The 21,662-nt window shown below is 38.8% G+C and overlaps 1 long non-coding RNA gene across 1 annotated transcript in view; it reads right to left on the bottom strand.

Annotated features, from left to right (window-relative positions):
* The window catches only part of LOC111769058 (uncharacterized), a 62,636-nt gene that overhangs the window by 8,866 nt on the left and 32,108 nt on the right, over positions 1-21,662 (bottom strand). Inside the window, exons 2-3 of the long non-coding RNA XR_002801796.2 lie at positions 18,900-19,027; positions 12,733-12,912 (exon numbers count right to left, since the gene is read on the bottom strand). This is a non-coding gene — a long non-coding RNA (uncharacterized lncRNA). The remainder of the gene's footprint in view (positions 1-12,732; positions 12,913-18,899; positions 19,028-21,662) is intronic.

The following is a 21,662-nucleotide window of genomic DNA, read 5'->3' as shown; positions in this document are numbered from 1 at the left end:
GCAAGTATAGAAGTTCAGTGGATGTCCTGGGAAGGCTTGGAAGACAGGAGCCTCGCACATAAATTCTAGCTCTACCCAAGGATTGGTTCTTTTATCAAGTATTCCTCATCATGAGAACCAAATATTGTTATAGCTAGAAGAAACACTAGACATCATCTAATCCAGTAGATCTTTACCTCATGTGTAGGTGGACCCGTAGAGACCACAGATAGGGTCCAGGGAGGCTATAAATGCCCCAGCCTTGTAGGCAAACTTTGGAATGTGTTAGTATAAACTCTTTTTTTTCCCCTGAGAAAAACATCCTTATCGTTTTATCGTATTATCAGACTTAGTAGCCTTATATTCGGGACAACCTAAAAAAACTGAGTCCCACAGAGAAAAAGTGAGCATTTTTACACAGCTAGTCATCTATGACAAAGCGAGAACTAAAATCTGTTTTGGATTCTTTTTCTTATACCAATAAAAACAATTGAAAAGATGTGCTTTCGTATTTATTTTAACGTTTGATACAGTTTGCTTAACCAAAGAAAAGGTGAACGGTGGATGTGAGATTTAAGGAGTCAGACGTTGTATTTGTTTTATTTACAGCGCCCCCAGTGCAAAGAACATAGCCACACACATAGTAGGCTCCCAGTAAATTTGTTGAGTTAATTAATGAATGACTGACTTTGATCTGATCCACGGTATTGTTGTAGTGTTGGATTTCTGCGAACAAAATGCGTATTTCAACCACATGGTGGAGCCATTTTACAGTTTATTTGAAAATGGACCTAAGGAGAAAACCAAATAACTCAACATATTATCTTTCCTTTAATAAAGCAATTTAAATCCAGAGTATAAAATAAGTTCTTTAGATAAGTTATCTGGCAAATCTACTTACTGTTACCATAAAAGGTAAAACGGCCATAGGACTTGAATTACTGATAGAGGATGGAAATATTGCAATGAACAGATTTTGCTTATACTGGTTTAGTGTCGATAATGTCTTAGTCCAAGTGACATTTACTTGGTAGCTAGTAGGCCCACATCACAGCGCTCTTTTGGTCACTAAACACCCTTGGGACTGACAAACGCATCCACAAAACAGCTAAGTCAAGACAGAGATCCCACCTGATGTCTAAAGATGATGATGTACGGACCACAAAGTTCTCAGAATGAGAAAGAGTATAAGAACTGGAACTTCTCCAAATTTCTACATTTTATCTCAGGTTAAGGTAAATCAAGGAACTGGGGATTAAGAAAGGAATAAAATAAAGTTTGCAAGTGAGATTGGGTGGTAGAGCTATAGAGAAGGACAGTTATGAAGTCTACTTGCACCAGATCTAAGGAGCAGGTGATCCTCATTTAGTTTAGTTTTCACATTTAATAATGAAGGGAGGGAATAGATGAGGGTTCCAGCATCCCTACTCAAGAGTTGACTTTCTGGTTTTCTTTCTAATGCTTCAAGTTCTCTATGTATGTTCACCCTACTTCCAATACACACATACCTTCTTTCCGACACACACACACACCACATGTTGCCTTCTCCAACTGTGGTCGCCAGCCTCATCCTCTGCATAGTGCCCCAGGTTTTGTTAACAAACCAAAGTGGGTTTACCTCCTGGCAAGTTAAAATCAGACTTTCTAGCAGAAGCGGTTGTCACACAAAGTAAAGTATATTTGCAGTAAATGGGAGACCACGTGGAATAATTTCCAAAGTCATGGGTCTCTTTATGAGTACGGAACAGCAGGGGCCTTTTATTTCAAATGGGGAATGAATATTCAAAAGTGACAAGGTGGGCATTTGCTTGCACAGGCTCAGTTGGAAAATGTGCTTTCACATACACTGCAGGTTATGGTAATAAGGCCTAAACTCCTCCCAAAAAGGGGATCTTAGCATTAAAAATGAGGCAAAGGTCATAGGCAGTGCTCTTGTGGTGAGGCTTGGTCTCTTCAGAGTGGTTGGTGATTGCATCTATTAACATAATAAAGGGAAAAAACAATTTGGAGAAACAGTTAAATGCTTCTGAAATCTCCCTTGAGTTCCTCAGGGCAATTAGTCCCTGACAGTTTCAGGTTGAAATGTGACCAACTATTAAAACACCACTTCTCACATACATCTCTATGTAAGTGACATTTATTCCCTTTTTTCTTCTCATTTAAGTGACCTGACAGAGAACCCATCATTCTGAATCTTCCCAAGACTAACACACCTTGAATTTCAAGCTACCTGGGATAGATATTGGGACTACTACATTCCTCCTATAAACTATCTGTGACAGGCTAGTGAAAAGAAACAGTCCTAGGACAGGGAGTAGAGTAAGGCTGGCATGGACTCCGTTTTGGAGATTTTCCTTAACTCCCTTCAACAGTCTATTCTAAGCCATCATACTTCCTTACCTTGTCTGTTTATTTTTAATTTCCCAAACTCTCAAGGTCTTAATGTCCCTCCTTATTATTCAAAGCTCTAAGATACACATGCCAAAATCTTGCTGCATCAATCTAGCAAATGAGACTTCAAACTTTAAAATCTTTCCTTTACCTAACCGTATAAAAATGACATTTTCCCAATGACTCAGAGTATTATGTTAGAACACCTATCCAATCTCTCTCTCAAAGTTTTCAGGAGTTTTCTAACTCAACACATTCCATTTAGAGGAGAATTGGAGAGTGATGAGAAAGTTGTGTGCGTGTGTTTGTGCAAGTTGACATTATTAAAATAAATTCACTTTCTTCTTTAAAAGTTTTACAAAAGGATAGGAGAAGGTCATCTGTAGCTGAGGCGTCACTTTTTCTTTTAATGGACAGCAGATGGGACCATACAGACAGAAGCAGTAGTTGAGAAACCTCCTGCCAAGAATGCTCACATTAAGAATTAACAGTGAAAGCAGGATCTGACATTCCCTGCAAAACTCCCAGGAAGTTCCAGGCTTAAAGTTAGAGGTATGGCTGGCAAAGGGAAAGGGAGAAGGGGGAAAAGAAAGAAGGAGAGAAATGGAGTTTTTGTTTGTTTCTTGCAGGAGAAGATTCTCTTTAAGCTCACATCTGTTTTCCATCTTCCTCTTTTTTTTTCCTTCCCCCCAAAGCCCCAGTACATAGTTGCACACAGTTGGAAGTTCTTTTGGTTCTTCTATGTGGGCCACCACCACAGCGTGGCTACTGTGGTATGGTTCCAAGCCCAGGAAATGACCCTGGGCTGCTGAAGTGGAGTGCACTGAACTTTAACCACTAGGCCATCAGGGCTGGCTCGGAACAGAGCTTTTGGTGCTAAGCAATTACGAGGAGGCTGGTAGCTTTCTGACAGATAAAAGGCTAAACTGTAGGGCAACTAGTTTACCAGAGAGAACCATGGAAAGAGACAGCTAAGAAAAGCCCTCCTGGGGTCAGAACAAACCTCAAAGACCAGACTCAAAAACTACCTCTGCTTGGATTTGTTTATATCAGACTGTAATCCCATTTATACCCCAGGGCATTATTGAAAACAATTGAGCAATCTGCCAGCAATTAGAGGAGCCTAAAAGCTGAGTGGGATATAAAAGTAATCAGACAATTTAACAGAGAGATCAGAGAAAGAGACAGCCAAAGAGAACCCTGCTAAAATCACTGTCCTGCCAAGGTGACCATGTGCATGCCCAGATGCACCCTTTTAGGAGCAACATCAGAGGGTTCATACTGATAGGGAAATAGACTTCATTAAAATCATCTAACCAATTCACCAAACAAATTAACAAGCAGACAACAACAAAACAAGCCTCAGAAAAGGGTAAGGAGAATCAGCATCTAGAATTGCTACATTACCTAAAATCTCAAACTTTCAGAAGAAAATTATGTCATGCAATAAAACAGGAAAGTGTGACCCATACGGACACAAAAAAAGTAGGCAACAGAAATTGCCTGTGAAAGAAACCAGATGTAGGATTTAATGGATAAACACTTCAGAGCAGGCATCGTAACTGGTTCCAGGTGCTTTTTCCACAAGCACATTTGCCATAGACGATTTTCCCACAGCAATTTGGCTGCAAAACTGATTGGCCACAAGCCAATCTTGTGTAAAAGATAAAATCAGGAAAAATAAAAGAGGACATTAATTCAAAAGAGGACATAATAAAACATGAAATAATGAACAATAAAATTAGAAAGACTTTATAGCAAGATACAAAATATTTGAATACATTTAAAATGTGTGTATGTACATTCATGGCCATACTGCACAAAGAACTGATTTTGTTTGATTTTTTGTGCATTGTACTTAACTAATTACTTGTCTTTGTGCAGGAAGTCTGTCAATGGAGAAAAGAAACAAAACTGACCAAAAAAAAGCCCAAACTGTCAACCAGTTATTTTCTTTTTTTTTTTTTAAAGATTTTATTTTTTCCTTTTTCTCCCCAAAGCCCCCCGGTACATAGTTGTGTATTCTTCGTTGTGGGTTCTTCCAGTTGTGGCATGTGGGATGCTGCCCCAGCGTGGTCCGATGAGCAGTGCCATGTCCGCGCCCAGGACTCGAACCAACGAAACACTGGGCCGCCTGCAGTGGAGCGCGCGAACCCAACCACTCGGCCACGGGGCCAGCCCCTCAACCAGTTATTTTTTATCGTTTATGGTGGTTGACTCATCAATGGAGAAATGAACCCCTCCCCAAAAATTAAATCATTAACTAGTTATTTTATTATTTTTCAAGGCAAAATTGCCTTACAGCCAATTACTTATGCGGTGAAAATGCTTGCAGCAAGCATATTTATGGTGAAAACGCCAGACATAGTCATAACTATATTCAAATAGAAGGAAGCCATGCTTAAAGAAGTAAAGAAATCTAAGATGATAATATCTCGTCAAATAGTGAATACCAAGAAAGAGATAGAAATTATAAAAAGAATCAAATGGAAATTACTGAAATTACCAATTTCATATATAGTTCAATATATTTCAATAACCAAAATGAAATATCCACCAAAGTAGTTTTGAGAAAAGTAGATTGGAACTAGGAGAAAAAAGAATCAATGTACTTAACAGTAGAACAAGAGAGATTATGTAATCTGAAAAATAGAAAGATTAAAGAATGAAGAAAAATGAATAGAGCTAAAAAATACTACAAGAAATATTGGCTAAAAATTCCCAAATTTGATGAAAAACATTAATCTATACATTCAAGGAGATCCATGAACTCAAAGTAGGATACATACAAAGAGATCCACATACAGACATAGCATAGTAAAAAATTGCTAAGAAAATTTTGAAAACAGCAGGAGAAATATGCCTCATCAAGTACAAGGAACCCCAATAAAAGAATTAGCTGACTTCTCACTAGAAACATTGGAGACCAGAAAGCAACAGGGTAACACAAAGTTAACACAAAGGTAACACAAAGTACTGAAAGAAAAAGACTGTCAACCAAGAATGTTATATCTAAGAAAACTCTGTGTCAAAAATGAAGATGAAAGAAAGAGATTCTCAGATAATTGAACACGGAGAGAATCCTGTTCTAAAGAGTCACCTAATGTTAATTCAAATCTACATGAAAAAACAAAAAGCAGTGTTAAATGTTATCATATATTTGGAAAAGACAGTATAAATGCATGTTTCTTCTCCTTTCTTAACTGATTTTAAAAGTATAAAATAATGTGTTTATAACACAATGTTGAGCCTATAACATACAATAACATCACAAAGGAGGTAGGTATTTGGGAGAAAAAGCAGTATGGGAGAAAAAGCAGTATTGGTATTGAAATAAGAATAGACATATAGTTCAATGGAATAGAATTGAGAATCCAGACACAAACCCTCACATTTATGGTCAACTGACTTTTGACAAGGGTGTTAATACAATAGGGAAAGAATAGTCTGTTTAACAAATGGCGCTGGGATAACCGGATAGCCACATTCAAAAGAATTAATTTAGATTCCTGCCTCATACCATATTAAAAATAATTAACTCAAAATGGACCAAAGACCTAAATATAAGTACTAACACTATAAAATCCTTAGAAGAAAACATAGGCATGTTTTAAGAAGAAATTGTCTTCAAAGGAAACCATCAAGAAAGTGAAAAGACAACACAACAAATGGGAGAGAACATTTTCAGATCACATATTTACAAAGGACTTTGATCTAGAATATGTAAAAGAAAACTTTTACAATTCACTAATAAAAAGACAACCCAATTAAAATCGGGCAAAGGATTTGAACAGACATTTCTCCACAGGGCATATATAAGAAGTTAATAAGCAAATTAAAAGATGTTCAACATTATTAGCTATCAGGAAAATGCAAATTAAAAACACAATGAGAAACCACTCTCTAACAAGTAAGATGACTATTATCAGTAAGACAGATAAGAATTAGTGTTGGTGAGGATGTGGAGAAGTCAGAACCATCATGTACTGCTGGTGGAAATGAAAAATGGTACAACGATTTTAGAAAGCAGTCTTTCAGCTCCTCAAAAGATTAAACATAGATTTACCGTATGCCCCAGTAATTTCACCCCTACCTACGTAACTAAGGCAATTGAAAATATATGTCCACACAAAAACTTGTACACAAATGTTCATAGCTGCATTATTCGTAACAGCCAAAATGGAGAAACAACTCAAATGTCCAACAACTGATGAATGGATAAATAAGATGTGATATATCCATACAATAGAATATTATTTAGCAGTAAAAATAAATGAAGTACATATACATGGTGCAACATGGATGAACCTTAAAAATACGATGCAAAGTGAATCCAGTCATGGAAGACCACATAGTGTATGATCCCATTTACATGAAGTGTCCAGAATAGGCAAATCTATAAGACATGGAGTAAAATAGTGGTTGACTAGAGCTGGAGGGATTGCGGGAACATAGGGAGGACTGCTAGCGGGATGGGGTTCTTTTTGAGGTGATGAAATGTTCTAAAATGTACCGAGGTTATGGTTGCAAAATTCTGTGAATACACTAAAAACCATTACATTGTACACTTTAAATCTGAATTGTATGGTATGTGATTAATATCTCAATAAAGCTATTATTTTTTAAAAATGACATTTTCATGAAATTTCAGAAAAACAATAAAAAATTCTACAAACTTTCAGAGAGGCAAAAGAGGTTACCTATAAAGACTAAGAATCAGCATGGTATTTAAAAAACTCAGTCACACAGGAAGGGGCCAAGATTTCAAAATCCTGGAGAAATATTTAATTTTCAAATTGATTTCCATACCTAGAATGTTCTCATTCAAGTGTAAGCAGTGTATTGTGTTTTAGTGCTGCATAATAAATTAGTGTAAATTTAGCAGCTTAAAACAATCTGCATTGATCATTTTCCATGTGTCAGGAGCCCAGGCATGGCTTACCTGGGTTGTCTACTCAGGGTCTCATATAGCTGCAATCCAGGTGTCAGCTGGGTTATATTCCTTTCTGAAGCTTCAGGTCCTCTCCAAACTGACATGTTGTTGGAAATATTCAGTTCCTCATGGTTATGGAACTGATGTGCCCTCTTTCTTTCTGTTGTCAGCTAGGAAGCTAATTTCAGCTCTTACAGGCCCCTCATTCCTTGCTTCACAACATGGCAGCTTAATTCTTCAAAGTCAGCAAGATAATCTCTCTTTGCAGTCTTCTAAGCATCTTTTAGTCATGGGAGTGACTATTCCATCATCTTTGGTAGCAGAAAGTCACAGTTTCCCATCCACACAAAAGGGAGGGGACTATATAAGAATTTGACTCATTTGAGGGTCATCATAGAATTTTCTCTACCATATAGGGCATAAGTCTCAGAAAGTTAATTCCTCTTATGCCTTTTCAGAGCAAGTTACCTCAGATACGTTCTTACAAAACTTGGCAAAAAGCAGGGAAAGAGGGAGTCACTATATAAAAGAGAAGGCATATACCATGAGGGCCATTTTGATAGGGTTGCAGTCAGTGATCTCTGGTGTCAGCTTATATAAGCTCACGAGACCTGATTGTTAACTTAAGAATTTTGCAAATTTATGTAAATTTACAATTAAATAAATGACTAAAAAAAGAGATAATGCTCAAAATTTATCACTTCCTAATTATTTTACTACATTTTATTACTATCTATGCTCTCCAGATTATTTATATATATTGTTTCTTTATGGTAGAAATACCAGATAACAGTGAACTATTGCACATCCCTTTCCAACTCTGCATTCAGTGACTTCATGTCGGCACTTTGAAATGAGCCACATAGGGAGTATTTACACTATGGAAATTGGCAAGTATTACAAATAGGAGCACAATCCATTATCACAGAGCTAGTTATTAAATCTTTAGCACATCACTAGTTGCAGGAAGAAATTTTAGATTTCAAGACACTATGTCCTACAGCAAAGGAGAAAGAATTGGCTCTGTATCCTATGAACTTTGAATGATAACATGAAAGGAAAAGGCCTTGAGAATTTATGAATGGGGAAAAAATATTCAGTGGGTAGGACAAAAAATTCAGACATGGGTATGGTGTAGGACTCCAACTCTTTCCGCTAACACAGACCTTGCATTCCAACTTCTTTTGGAATGAGAACTTCTCATTACCTTTGGTAAACACTACCCTTCACTACAATTCCCAGCTCTGAAGGATATTAGTCCCTAGATGGGTCATACAGTACAGTCTTTACTCTTGCTGACCCTGTGGAGTAACACAGAGAGTAAAGACAGCTGGCCCAGATGGAAAGCAATTTTATGAGATCATTAGTCCAGAGAATATCATAGTCCTTTAAGCTTCACCTTTACTGAAGTGTAAGATTATTATGGGCAGAGGATGAACCCTGCCTGAAAATTTCTTTAGGTTAACCACACGTCTTGCACAGAGTAGATGCTCCCTAAATATTGTATGTAGGTATCATATTAAATTGAATTGAGCTGAGCTACCCGACATAGAATTAAAGCCTATGTCCAGTACTTTACACTAAAAATGATTTAAGGACCATAGAGATAATGTACTTTGAATAAATGCTTATGAAAAAATGTAATTTGATGGTCTCTAATGTATTTATGAGCATATTATCTAGAAATTTTATGTATGAAGTGAGTCCCAGAGGCATATATCTATCTATACCTAAAATATGATTTTATTAATTAATTTTCTGGAAAACAATTAAATGAGAAAGTTCCAACTAAAAATTAAGAACACAGATCTTCCCAAATGTGAAGAATACAATTCTTCCCAAATCCTTTCTCTTCTTATGTGCATTTTGAGTATTTTTATCTTTTTTTTTTTTAAAGATTTTATTTTTTCCTTTTTCTCCCCAAAGCCCCCCGTACATAGTTGTGTATTCTTCGTTGTGGGTTCTTCTAGTTGTGGCATGTGGGACGCTGCCTCAGCGTGGTCTGATGAGCAGTGCCATGTCCGCGCCCAGGATTCGAACCAACGAAACACTGGGCCGCCTGCAGCGGAGCGCGCGAACTTAACCACTCGGCCACGGGGCCAGCCCCGAGTATTTTTATCTTTTGACCCCAAATGCTAGGGAAGTGCCCAGTTAACGCTGTTTGACTTCTGCTTTTGAGGACACCTTTTATTGTTTTTTTGACTCAAGGGAATATTAAAATTTGAAGTGCTTTCCTCATTCAGAGGGAGTATGGAGGGAACCAAAATATTTGTTGAAGTGTTTCACTTTTTCTGCTAATTTCTCAATGAGTACTTGAATCCAGTATCTTGTAAGTATATATGCTTATAATTCTAATATTTCAATTTTCTTTGTACAGGGTGAAGTTTCTGATATAGTCCTGGGAAATGGCTTCCATGGTCAAGACTCCAATATGCAATTCCGTCAATTTTGCAATCTCTACTGATTATAATTCAGTGCTAAGTTTTGAGCTTGGCAATTCACAAGAACCCTGAACTTGGCATTTGATTTAATTTAATTCAACATTTAATGATTGTTAAACGCGTCCTGCACACTTACAATGGTTCTTTAACCAAGTCATGACCTCTAATCTTTCATGTCTTCATATTTTCATTATCTATCATTCCCATTTTATCTTCATTTTCCCTCATGACCAGCTTAGAATCCATGTTGCAATCTATTGTACTATTACAATCATTACTTTGAAAACATCCAGGATTCTGTTCCCCTTTCTGCTTCCATCATCCTTGCAAAAACAACTCGACCATCCACCATTTCTATGATTACATCAGAGCAGCTGGAGAGAGTCATGCAACTGGGTAGAAAAGCATATTAGTTTTCTAAGACTACTGTAACAAATCACCACAAATTTGTTGGCTTAAAACAACAGAAAATTATTCCCTCCCAGTTTCAGAGGCCAGAAGTCTGAATCATTTTCACTGGACTGAAATTAAGGTAGTGTTAGGGCCATTCTTCCAGAGGCTGTTGTGGATATAGTGTGACTCTTCCAGCTTCTGGTGACTACTGGCATTACTTAATGTGCATCCACATCACTTCAATTTCTGCCTCCGTGGTCACATCATTTCCTCCTCTTCTGTGTGTATAATATTCCTCTGCTTCACTCTTATGCCATCATAAAGACACGTGGGATGGCATTTAGAGTCTACCTGAATGGCCTAGGATTATTTCCTCATATCAAGATCCTTAATTTAATCACATTCTGTAAAAACTTTACCATGTAAATTAACATTCACAGGTCAGAATTTAGGATCTGATAACTTTTGGCGACCATTTACCAACCTACCACAAATAGTTTCATTTTAAATTCATGATCTCAAAATTCAGTTAGGTTCTCAACACTGCCTAGCAATTTTACTGTATCTACTGACTCTCTAAGATGACTGTATATCTGTTCTCTCTCAAATCTTTCATATTATCCCTTCCAAACTTCTCTGTCAGCTAAAGACTATGAGCCCACAGATGTTTTCATTTCCTATCTCTTCAACCTCATTCCATGCCAATTGTTCCATTGTTCATTATGCCCCATTATGCCCCACTATGCCCCAGCCACACTTCTTTCAACACGTATAGCTCTTTCTTAATTCAGACCATTTTATACATACCATTTCCTCTCTCATATGCTGCCTTCTACTGCTATTCCTCCTTCACACCAAAACCAAGACTCTCCTTGCTTAACCGTCTGGTACAACAAAATATCACGTTACATTGTTCTTTCCAGAAACACTATCTTGTTTCCTGTTTCTCTATCTATCTTCACACTTCTCCCACTATCTACACACTTTGTCTATCTAATGTAACTGAAGATCGTGATTTTTTATTCACTATTATACATCTAGTATTTAGTCCAATATCTGGAACTTAAAAGGCATTCAGTTATTTCCTAAATGAACTAATTGCTGCAACACAGATGATAAAACTTCACAATTTTATGTTAGAATAGCTTCATAGCTGGGAGTGTGAACTTGGGTGTCAGAGATTCTTGTATTTGAATCCTAGCTTCCTCATGCTTTAACTGGAAAACTTGGGCAAATTAAATAATATCCTGACATTCTGCCTATCATTAATTAAAACACTGAGAGTGTTGGGCCTGGCCCAGTGGCATGGTGGTCAAGTTCACGTGCTCTGCTTTGGCGGCCTGGAGTTTGCCAGTTCAGATCCCAGATGCAGACCTACATAGTGCTCATCAAGCCTTGCTGTCGCGGCATCCCACATACAAAAAATAGAGGAGGATTGGCACAGACGTTAGCTCAGCGACAATCTTCCTCAGGCAAAAAGAGGAGGATTGTCAATAGATGTTAGCTCAGAGCCAATCTTCCTCATCAAAAACAAAAAAGAAAAACAAAACAACCTGAGAGTGTCATGTCATGACCATCTCTCTCCAACTCTGTGCCTATAGACCATATTAGACTTCAGTTTCTTCAATTTTAAAATGGTCGGTTTGGATTCAGTGATCTCTAACACTCAAATCATATCTAACATTCTACAATTCTCTTTTTGTGTGAGATTCTAAATGGGAAAAATCAATAGGACAGACAGAAGAAAATTTCTTAAAATTTCTGAGAAAATAACATAACTATGCTGAATATTTATGACTTTAAACTTTTCAATATTTGTTTATAAGTGAAATACAGTACATGAAAATGTTGGTCATCACAACATCTATCTTTCCAGATTTTACTCTGCTTGATTGAGGAGTTGACAAGCCGCATTATTTGCCAATCATTTTTCATCCTCAATATGTGACAGATTTGAAAGCTCTGACAAAGAACTAATTTCAGTTCAGCTTGGGTTATTCTTTGCAACTTTCATAGAACTAGATGGATGTGCCCTATGTGAAACAGATGATGGTTTTGGACAACCCATCTGTGAGATGGATAGCTAAGAAACAGTACGAGTTCACTCAGGGAATTTTTATTTTATATAATGTTGGGATACGGAGAAAAAGAATTAACCTCTTTGGTACAATAAGACAACATCATTTCTAGAAGCCACTAGTTACTAGTCAGGAAAATATTTAAAAAAATAATTTCAAGTCATCTTTTAGGTAAGAATTGAAGGCAAGCACATATGGATAATAGACCTTGATATCAGAACAATAAGGGATATTTTGGATATTCATGCATTGAGTAATGCCGAGGAAAGAATGAACTTGGAATCAGGATTATCTGGATTCTAGTTCTGGCACTGCCACAAGCTTGCTTCATAACAATATATCATACGAAAGTATATGATGCCAGAGGATTTTCTCATGCACTAAGACGTATTGACTCAAACATTTCCTGTCAAATCCTGACAATATTTGTATCAGTTAAAATAGTCTAATACAAGTAACAGAAGTCTCAAATCAAACTCGCTTAAACAGTAAGAATACTTGTAATTTTATACAATACCAAGTGTAGGGATTGGGCATTTGATGGGTGGTTGATTCAATGAATCAACTGTGTCATCAAGGATCCAGGTTCTTTCCACCCGTGAAGTCTCACTCCCTCTTAGTTACGTGATGGCTGCAGCAGTTTCAAAAATAACGTCTTCACACAATGCTCAAGGACCAAAAGAGACTTTGTTATGTCCTTAAAAAATAAAAGAATTGAAAACATTTCTTTTTATTGAAGTTTCATAGGTATATATAACAGAAAGAGAGGGGAGGTGTGTATGTGTGTACACAGAAATGTTGGAATATGGTGTATTTGATGCCTTAGAACAGTTTTTTGGTCAGACTAATGAGTATAATGAGATTGGTTGGTTACTCCTGATTGTGCTGGACAAAGTAGGGAAAGCAAAGAAAAAGCTTGGGATTCAAATACTCAGCTCAAGCACCTCTTAAATGACCTGAAAGTTTTTATGGCTGCCCTGAAAGATACCCTTATCTCCTATAGCTGCAGAGCTGAGATTATTGAAAATCAAACCCAGAGCTTCATCCTAAGAGTGGTTAAAGTATAATTCAAATTGTATTCCCAAACTTACAGAATTCTGCTGCTAAATTAAGGGCATTGATTGAGATAGAAGGGAATTCTCAAAATGGGAATGGGGACATATGGTAAGTTTCTGATGAAATCAGAAACATTAAACCCCTAAATTCTGATGAGTCATCTTTTCCAGTAGAAGCTGTCATTGCATCCCTGTCTAAGAAGATTAACTCTGCTTTACCTGAGAAAACTATAATGGCCTCCCCTGAAATAATTGCCTTGCAAGACACTGCTGATTCTCTTCAAGATCCCACCCCCTGACTACCATCCCTCTTTGCTTTTAGAACTGTAACTAGACTCAAGTCCCAGCAGGCCCTGAATGATGAGGTGCATCGTGTAACCCATGAAGTGTGATACACTCCAGAAGAACTACATGCTTTTTCCAATTTATACAGACAAAAATCCAGGGAATATGTGTGGAAATGGATGATAAGGATGTGGGATAATGGTAGAAGGAATATAAAGTTGGATCAGGCTGAATTTATTGATATGGGCTTACTAAGCAGAGATTACGAATTTAACGTAGCAGCCTAAAAGGTTAGAAAGGGCTCTAACAGTTTGGTTTCTTAAAACACGGACCAAAAGGTGGCCTATGATAAATTAAGTTGAAATGCCAGAACTGCCTTGGTATATGGTAAAAGGATCCAAAGGCTTAGGGAAATTGAAATGTTAGAGTGTATTTGTCATGTAGGACCTGCTCACTTACCCCTGGAAGATCCAGTGTTTACACCTTACAACATGACGATGAGAAATAAATTTGTGAGGGGATCCCCAGCATCCTTGAAGAGCTTTGTGATCAATGTTTTGTACAGGTCAGAAATTATAGTGGGAACTGCTGCCACTGAATTGGGATACCTAAATGCAATGGGGATAATTGACTCTCAGGGTGGCAGGGGCCAAGTGTGGGCACTTAATCACCAAAGGCAAGGTGGTTTTGGTTATCATAAGGACAGCAGAGCCAAAGCAGCAATTGGGACAGTCTTATAGGCAGAGACCTATAGTACTGGCTGGCTGATCATAGTGTTCCTAGAAGTGAAAGAGATGGACAGTCTACTGAATTTTCACTTGGTCTATATAAGTGGAAGACTTCTAGGTCAAGTGAACTAAAGTCTAACTTGAATCACAAAAACAGAGTCACGGTCAATCAATCAATTTCCATACTTGAGCCAGGATACAGACCCAGATCCTCCTGAATGAAGGGGAGGCTGTGTCCTCTTGAGGAAGGACCTTGCTATGCTGCCAAAAATTTGTACCATTAATCTTTCTCCCAATCCTCTCCAAAGGGATCTACAGCCTTTTACCAAGGTGACTTTACACTGGGGAAAGGAAATAATCAGCCTTTCTGGGATTACTGGACACTGGCTCTGAACTGACACTAATTCAAGGAAACTCCAAATGTCACTGTGGTCCACCAGTTAGAGTAGGGGTTTAGGGAGGTCAGGTGATCAATGGAGGTTTAGCTCAGGTTTGTCATATAGTGGGTCCCCAAACTAATTCTGTGGTTATTTTCCCAGTACTGGAATTCATAAGTGGAACAGACATACTCAGCAGTTGGCAGAACCCGTACACTGGTTCTTTGACCCATGGTATGAGGGCTATTATGGTGAGAAAGACCAACTGGAAGCCACACTAGAACTGCCTCTACCTAGAAAAATAGTAAACCAAAAGCAATACTGCATTCCCAGAGGGATTATAAAGATTAGCACCATCACCAAGGACTTGAAGGTGATTCCTGCCACATCTCCATTCAACTCACTTGTTTGGCTCATGCAGAAAACAGACCTTGGAGAATGACAATAGATTACTATATGCTTAATCAGGTGGTGACTCCAATTGCATTTGCTATGCCAGAGGCAGTTTCATTACTTGATTGATTCAACACATCCTCTGGTATCTGGGATGCAGCTACAGTCATGCACTGCATAGTGATGTTTCGGTCAACAATGGAACACATATACAACAGTGGTCCCATAAGATTAGTATCATATACCCTAGGTGTGTAGTAGGCTATACCATCCAGGTTTGTGTAAGTACACACTATGATGTTTGTACAATGGCAAAATGGCCTAATAATGCATTTTTTAGACCCTATCCCCCTCATTAAGTAACACATGACTGTGTTAATATGGGAAATGCTTTTTCTCTCCATACCTGTTAGTAAATACCATCAGGAGCAGTTAGATTCCAGCAGACAAGGCCAGCAATACACCTTCACTGTCTTACATCACGGGTATAACAACTCTCCAGCCCAATGTCATAATTTAGTTCGTGAGGACCTGTGGCACATCACACTGGTGATATTATGCTGCTTGGACCTGGTGAGCAAGTAACAGCAACCAGTCCAGGCTTATTGGTAAGGCACTTACGTGACAAACAGTAAGAAATAAATATGACAACAATTCAGGGGCTTCTACCTCAGCTAAATTTCTGGGGTCCAGTTGTGTGGGGCATGTCGTGATATATCTTCTAACGCAAAGCCTAAGTTGTTGCATGTGGCCCCTCCTACACCAAAATAGAAGCACAATGCCTAGTGGACCTTTTTGGTTTTTGGAGGCAACGTATTCTTCATTTGGGTACGCTACCGCAACTCATTTACTGGGTGACCCCAGACGCTGCTTGTTTTGAATGGGGCCTCGAACAAGAGAAGGCTCTGCAACAGGTCTAGACTGCTGTGCAAGCTGCTCTGCCCCTTGTGTCATATGATCCAGCAGATCTAACGGTGCTTGAAGTGGCATTGGCAGGTCAATCACCGTGTAGACCCTAAAGGATTGTGGAGCAAAGCCCTGCCATGCTGTGGATAACTACTCTCCTTTTGAGAAACAGCTTTTGGCCTGCTACTGGGTCCTACTAGAGACTGGAGGCTTACTGCACGCCGCAGAGTTGCCATGAGACCTGAGCTGTCCCTTTGAACTGGATGTTGTTTGACCCATCAAGCAATAAAGTTGGACATGCATAGCAGCACCCCGTCATCAAATGCAAGTGGTATATATGAGATTGGACTAAGCAGGCCTTGTAGGCACAAGTAAGTTACATGAAGAAGTGACTCAAGTGTCCATCACCCCTACTTCTTTATCCCCCTCTCTCCCAGCCTGCACCTATGGCCTCATGGGGAGTTTCCCTATGACGAGTTCAGGAATGAAGGTTTGAGTCACCTCGCCAGGTAAAGAATCATGACCAGCTGAGGTGCTTGCTGAGGGAAAACATAATATGGAGTGGGTAGTAGGAGAAGGCATTATAAATGACCTATGACCAGTTACAGAAACAAGAACTGTCACCGTTATGAGTACTTGCTTCTTACTCTGTTATGAATATGATTGTGTGTGTGTGTGTATGACAAATATCTTTGTTTTCTTCTCTTTTATTCCCTCATATAACATAAGATGCATTGATTTTACATCACGGTATTTAAGTTACTGGATATTAAGAAGAGTGAACATCTCTCAGGGACTTTCCATCATCTTCTGGGGAAAGAGTCTGTGTTTTCAGTTGTATGTAGGATGGTTGTATCATGTTAGGTGGAATTATGACTTTATTATTGTATTTATTTAGACATTAAGTATGATTGAAGGAGAGGTGCATGGTTCCAAGTTGATGAGGGGTGGCCTGTTGTGGTTAATTTTATTTGTCAAATCGGCTAGGCTACAGGACCCAATTGTTTGGTCACGTCAGTCTAGATGTTGCTGCAAAGGTATTTGCTATATGTAGTTAACATTTAAATTGGTAGGTTCTGAGTAAAGCAGATTATGCTTATTAATGTGGGTGGGCCTTATCCAATCAGTTGAAGGCCTTAAAAGAAAAGACTGAGATCTCCCAAGGAAGAAGGAATACTGCCTTTGGAATCAAGACTGTAACATCAACTCTTCCCTGGGTCTCTGGCCTGCCAGCCTGTCTGCAGATTTCAGACTTGCCAGCCTCCACAACTGTGTGAGTCAGTTTCTTAAAATAAATCCCTCCATATGTACATCCTATTAGTTCCATTTTCTAAAGAACCTAATACATATGGTATATAGTTTGATAAATTCCTGCAAACAACATTTCTGTGAAATCAGCTTCTAGCAAGCCAGAAGTCCACCCTTCCCATATCCAATTCTAGTCATCCTCACAACCCTGCCTGACTGACCACGACCCTAACTTCTGAGAGTGAATACCAATTTGCTAGTTTTTATACATTATACTATATAAATGTGGGGCTATCTTGTATCTGGCATCTTTTGTTCCTTACTATATTTAGTGAGATTCATCAGTACTGCATGTAGTTATAGCTCTTTCTCATTTAGTATAATATTTCATTGTCTGAATATATCCATTTTTTAAATTCATCCTACTGTTAATGGATATTTAGGTAGTTTTAATATTTTGGTTAATACTAATTGTGTTGCCATGAAAATTCAGAATATGCCTTTTGCCAGGAAAAATGACTGCATTTCTTTGGTGAACAAATAAATATATACTTAGCAGTAAATTGCTAGATAAGATATACGTGTGTTCATCCGTACTAACTACAGCAAAAGAAAGAGAAAAAAGATTTTGCTAATTTATATTCCCATCAACTTGCATAAGAATTCTACTCGGATAGAAGAGACCTCAGCGTGATGGTGGAGTGAGTTGTTCCCTTTGTCTCTCCCAAGTTACAACTACTAGGACATCCATTACCAAGAAAGGACAGCCCGCACAGCTCACCAGAACACTGGAGACATCCATACATCTCTATATCTGAAGGTGGGTGAGTTGTGATGCGGATGAAGGCTGCCCCAGGGAGAGAAGCCCAAGACGTCCTGCCCTACGTACCCCGATCTATATCATCCTCTGGGAAGTATAGGACGTCCTGACATGATTCAACCTGATTTGTATCTAAAGTTAGATGACCACCCGATAACCAGACCCCACCTGCACTGATACCATTTTAACAACTTTCTTGTACATGATCTTTCCTTTGTCTGGTAAAAGAAATGACTAACATACCTATGCCTTATACCCTCAAACCATTGCAGCTCTTCACTCCCCATGGGTCCTGTCCCCATGCTATTCTCTGAATAAAAGAGCACTACTATCAGACCTTGAGAGTTGAAGAAATCTTCCTTTCAACTCCTCTGCTAGCTGAGCCTGCATCAATTTGGACCTCCCGGAGGCAGTGGAACTACAGGGCACCGTCAACCCCCTCCCCTGGTGGAACAGTGACTCCAGCACTGGTCCTTTTAGCAGGGGGTGCTGCATCCAAAACAAACACCCCTGGCAGTGGCAGCGGTGCCTTGATTTGAGGTTTCAAAAAGCATACAGACAGGGAGACCAGAGGCTACAGGGGCAGCAATGGCATTCGGGGCTCAGCCCCTACCCCACCCCCAGCAGCGGTGGGGAGGGAGGGAGGAAGGGAAGGAAGGAAGGAGATTAAATCAGCAGCATCGTTTGAAATAAAGGATAGAAGTGAGCGAGTGTAGTTTCCTGACGCCCCTCTCATTCCTTGCTGGGGAACACCCAAAGTTAAAGTACTGATACAGTCTGCTAAGAGTGAGGTGTCAGCTAGATGAGAGCCAGCTCTTTGTTTTAAAAAGAATAATAAGACGGAAGTAAGGCAATCTATTTTGAGTACTTACTCAATAAGTTGTGATCAGATTATAGGACCTAGAGAAATATACAATGTTCTATCCATCAGTGTTCTCATCAACAATTATTACATGTGTTCTTCTTATTCCAGAAAGTGTGGCGAGAATCAATGAAGACACTGCATGTGAAAGCACAGCATAAATTGTATTATTTTTCCAGGTAAATTTATGTGGCTGATAATACTTCAGATTTCACAACTGGAATATTAATGAAAATATTACACAAGAAAATAAAGAATAGATTGTTCTTCCCATGTGTTCATCATATGAAATATGCCTGAAATAATCCATGTAGTATGATACGATTTACCCCCATACAATCCTAATTTGAAGTAGAAGTAATACGTATATATTTAAATTTAAGAAAAGTAACTATAAAAACACTCGTAACACAAAAGTTTTTATGTGGCCGTACTTCCCGGGTTCAGGGAGCTTGTCTCAAACATAGTGATTTCCCAAGAATAGGAGTCCAGTGAATGTTTGTTAAAATAGTAAAGATTTTTTTTTGTATATATTCACCTTAAAATATATATAATAAAGTGAAAACCAAATTAGGTGTTAGGGTGTTTTTTTTTTCTTTCTGAAGTTTCTCAGGAAACCATGAGGGTATTTGGAAAAGCTCCACTGCTTTGGGAAGTCTGACATTGCGTAACTGTGGTTTACATGCCTTTCTGAACACAATTCACTTTGGGGGGGGGGGGTACATTTAGAAGCACCTCTTCTTAAAGGCCACTGGAGTTGGTTGCACCTTCATCTACTGGTTCTAGACGACACCATTTAATACTTCTACTGGTCTCACCCTTCATGTGGCTTCAGCCTTTCAGTTGTGTCTTTGGAGCTCTTTCTGTTTCTTTCTTTCTTTGCCTTTTTTTAAACTCTTTTCCATTTTGTTTTAACATGGAATTCTTTGGCATCACAAATGTCAAGAATGAAAACCATGGATTTACCCTTGAGGCTAAACTTTCCCCTGAACCTCTCCCACTTTTTTCATTTTTTTTTTAAACATCACCAGTTGCATTCACCCTTATTTGAATAGAAATTTCTTACCCCCTGCACAGCCACTGGCAATGACTGCCTCTGTCTACCTCATTTTGAGACTCAAATTCATTTCAAATTAGTTCCTTGAAAAAAAATATAGCATTCTCATGCTGGGAAAGCTGATGGGATTCAAGATACTGATTTAAATATTGCCTATCAGATTGTATTTCTCGGCTTCTATTCTAGAGAAATTTATGTGCACTGGGTGAGTGAGCAAAGGCTGCAATAAGAAAAGTCAGAAGGATGCTATACTCTCCCAGAGATGGAGTGATGATTCTGGGTTTCCTCCTCTCTCAGAACTGGAGCTGCAGGCAGAGGCATCAACATGCTGCAGGCAAAACACTCTGAAATTGCCTTACTTCTGCCCAGTCTTTCTAATTCTACTTTCTTAAGTATTAATTAGCAAATGAACCAATCCAAAACCACTTAAATGTTGGCTATTTACACACTCATTCCCATTTTTTGAAGAAAAGGGTTAGGGTAAATTACTTAAAAAAAAAGTGCAGTGGTGCCAATGTACTTGGTAATTTAATTTATATTTAATAAGAAAAAGAAAAGAAAAACTAATTGTCTTTATATTCCCCCTCCCTACACGCACTCCATGCTTCCTGCTTTCTCCTGACTTTGTATGGGGTTATTAAAAGGGAAAGAATTTTCATGGAAAAGCTATTGCTATAATGTGCTGATTGTTACATTAATTCCCCCCACCTACCCCCCCACCCCAAGCTCTATTGCTTGGCAGGAATTTTGGACTTTACTCAGGAACTGCTTAGTGAGCTTGTCGGTGGATAGGATTAGTTTAATCTCCTCTCACAAACCTCTAAGCACTGGGAAGGATGGGGTGGAGGAGGAGCAGTGGTGAAACAGGGAGGGCAGGGAAAGAAAGGTTGCTGGTGCCCAATGCCAAGGTTATTTCGTCTTAGAACTAAATCTGAATAGTGAGGAGAAGGGAGGAGAGGGGAGAAGACGGCAGTGATGGTGAATAAGAATGTTAGACGGGGGTAGTGGTGGTGATCTCTTCGTGATTTCATTGTGCTTGGAGTGCTTCCAAGCCCCAGGGGCAGCTCACAGATCAGAGGGAAAGAGAGCAGGGGAAGAGTAGAATGATGATTAGAGTTCACAAATTTTAAAGAATACTGAGAGAGGGAAAAACAGAAAAAGGGGGGAGACTTGAGATTTAATTCACTTATTTTGGTGGACCATATCCATTATGAGGATGGCCTTGGCGGGGAGTAAGATTTTAACAGAGTTTCTAACTTCTTCTTCCCCCTTGATCAAGATTAAATAAATCAGACTAGATGAGTTTTATTACACAAAGTCTGTATAATGTTTTATGAACTCTACTGTATGACAAATAAAAATGGCAAGCAATAGGATATATTGGAGAATATGAGGAAGCCATTTGGTATAAACCTAATTCTGCCTGACCTTGTCTTTCCAAAAGGGCCTTACCTTGGCTGTTGAGCATGCATTGTGTATCTGCTTTAGATAGTCCCTATGGCAAGAACAAAGGCCCTTGAGATAAAGGTGCAACTTCCCTCCCCCTCCCAATTTTGGTGTCTCCTTAAGGATTAAGCATCTTTCCTTAGGCTAGAAACTGATTGCTGCGCTCACCTGTGACCACCCAGCTCGAGACAATAGACTTGCCTCCTGCTATGCCCACCAAGATAGCAGACCCACTACCTGCTGTGTCCATCAAGTGCTGTGCTGACAGGG

The sequence above is a fragment of the Equus caballus genome, chromosome 19 (genome assembly GCF_041296265.1).
Source record: "Equus caballus isolate H_3958 breed thoroughbred chromosome 19, TB-T2T, whole genome shotgun sequence".
NCBI lineage: Eukaryota > Metazoa > Chordata > Mammalia > Perissodactyla > Equidae > Equus > Equus caballus.
The sequence above is the reverse complement of the archived record's forward strand: the minus strand, read 5'-3'. Positions and strand labels throughout refer to the sequence as shown.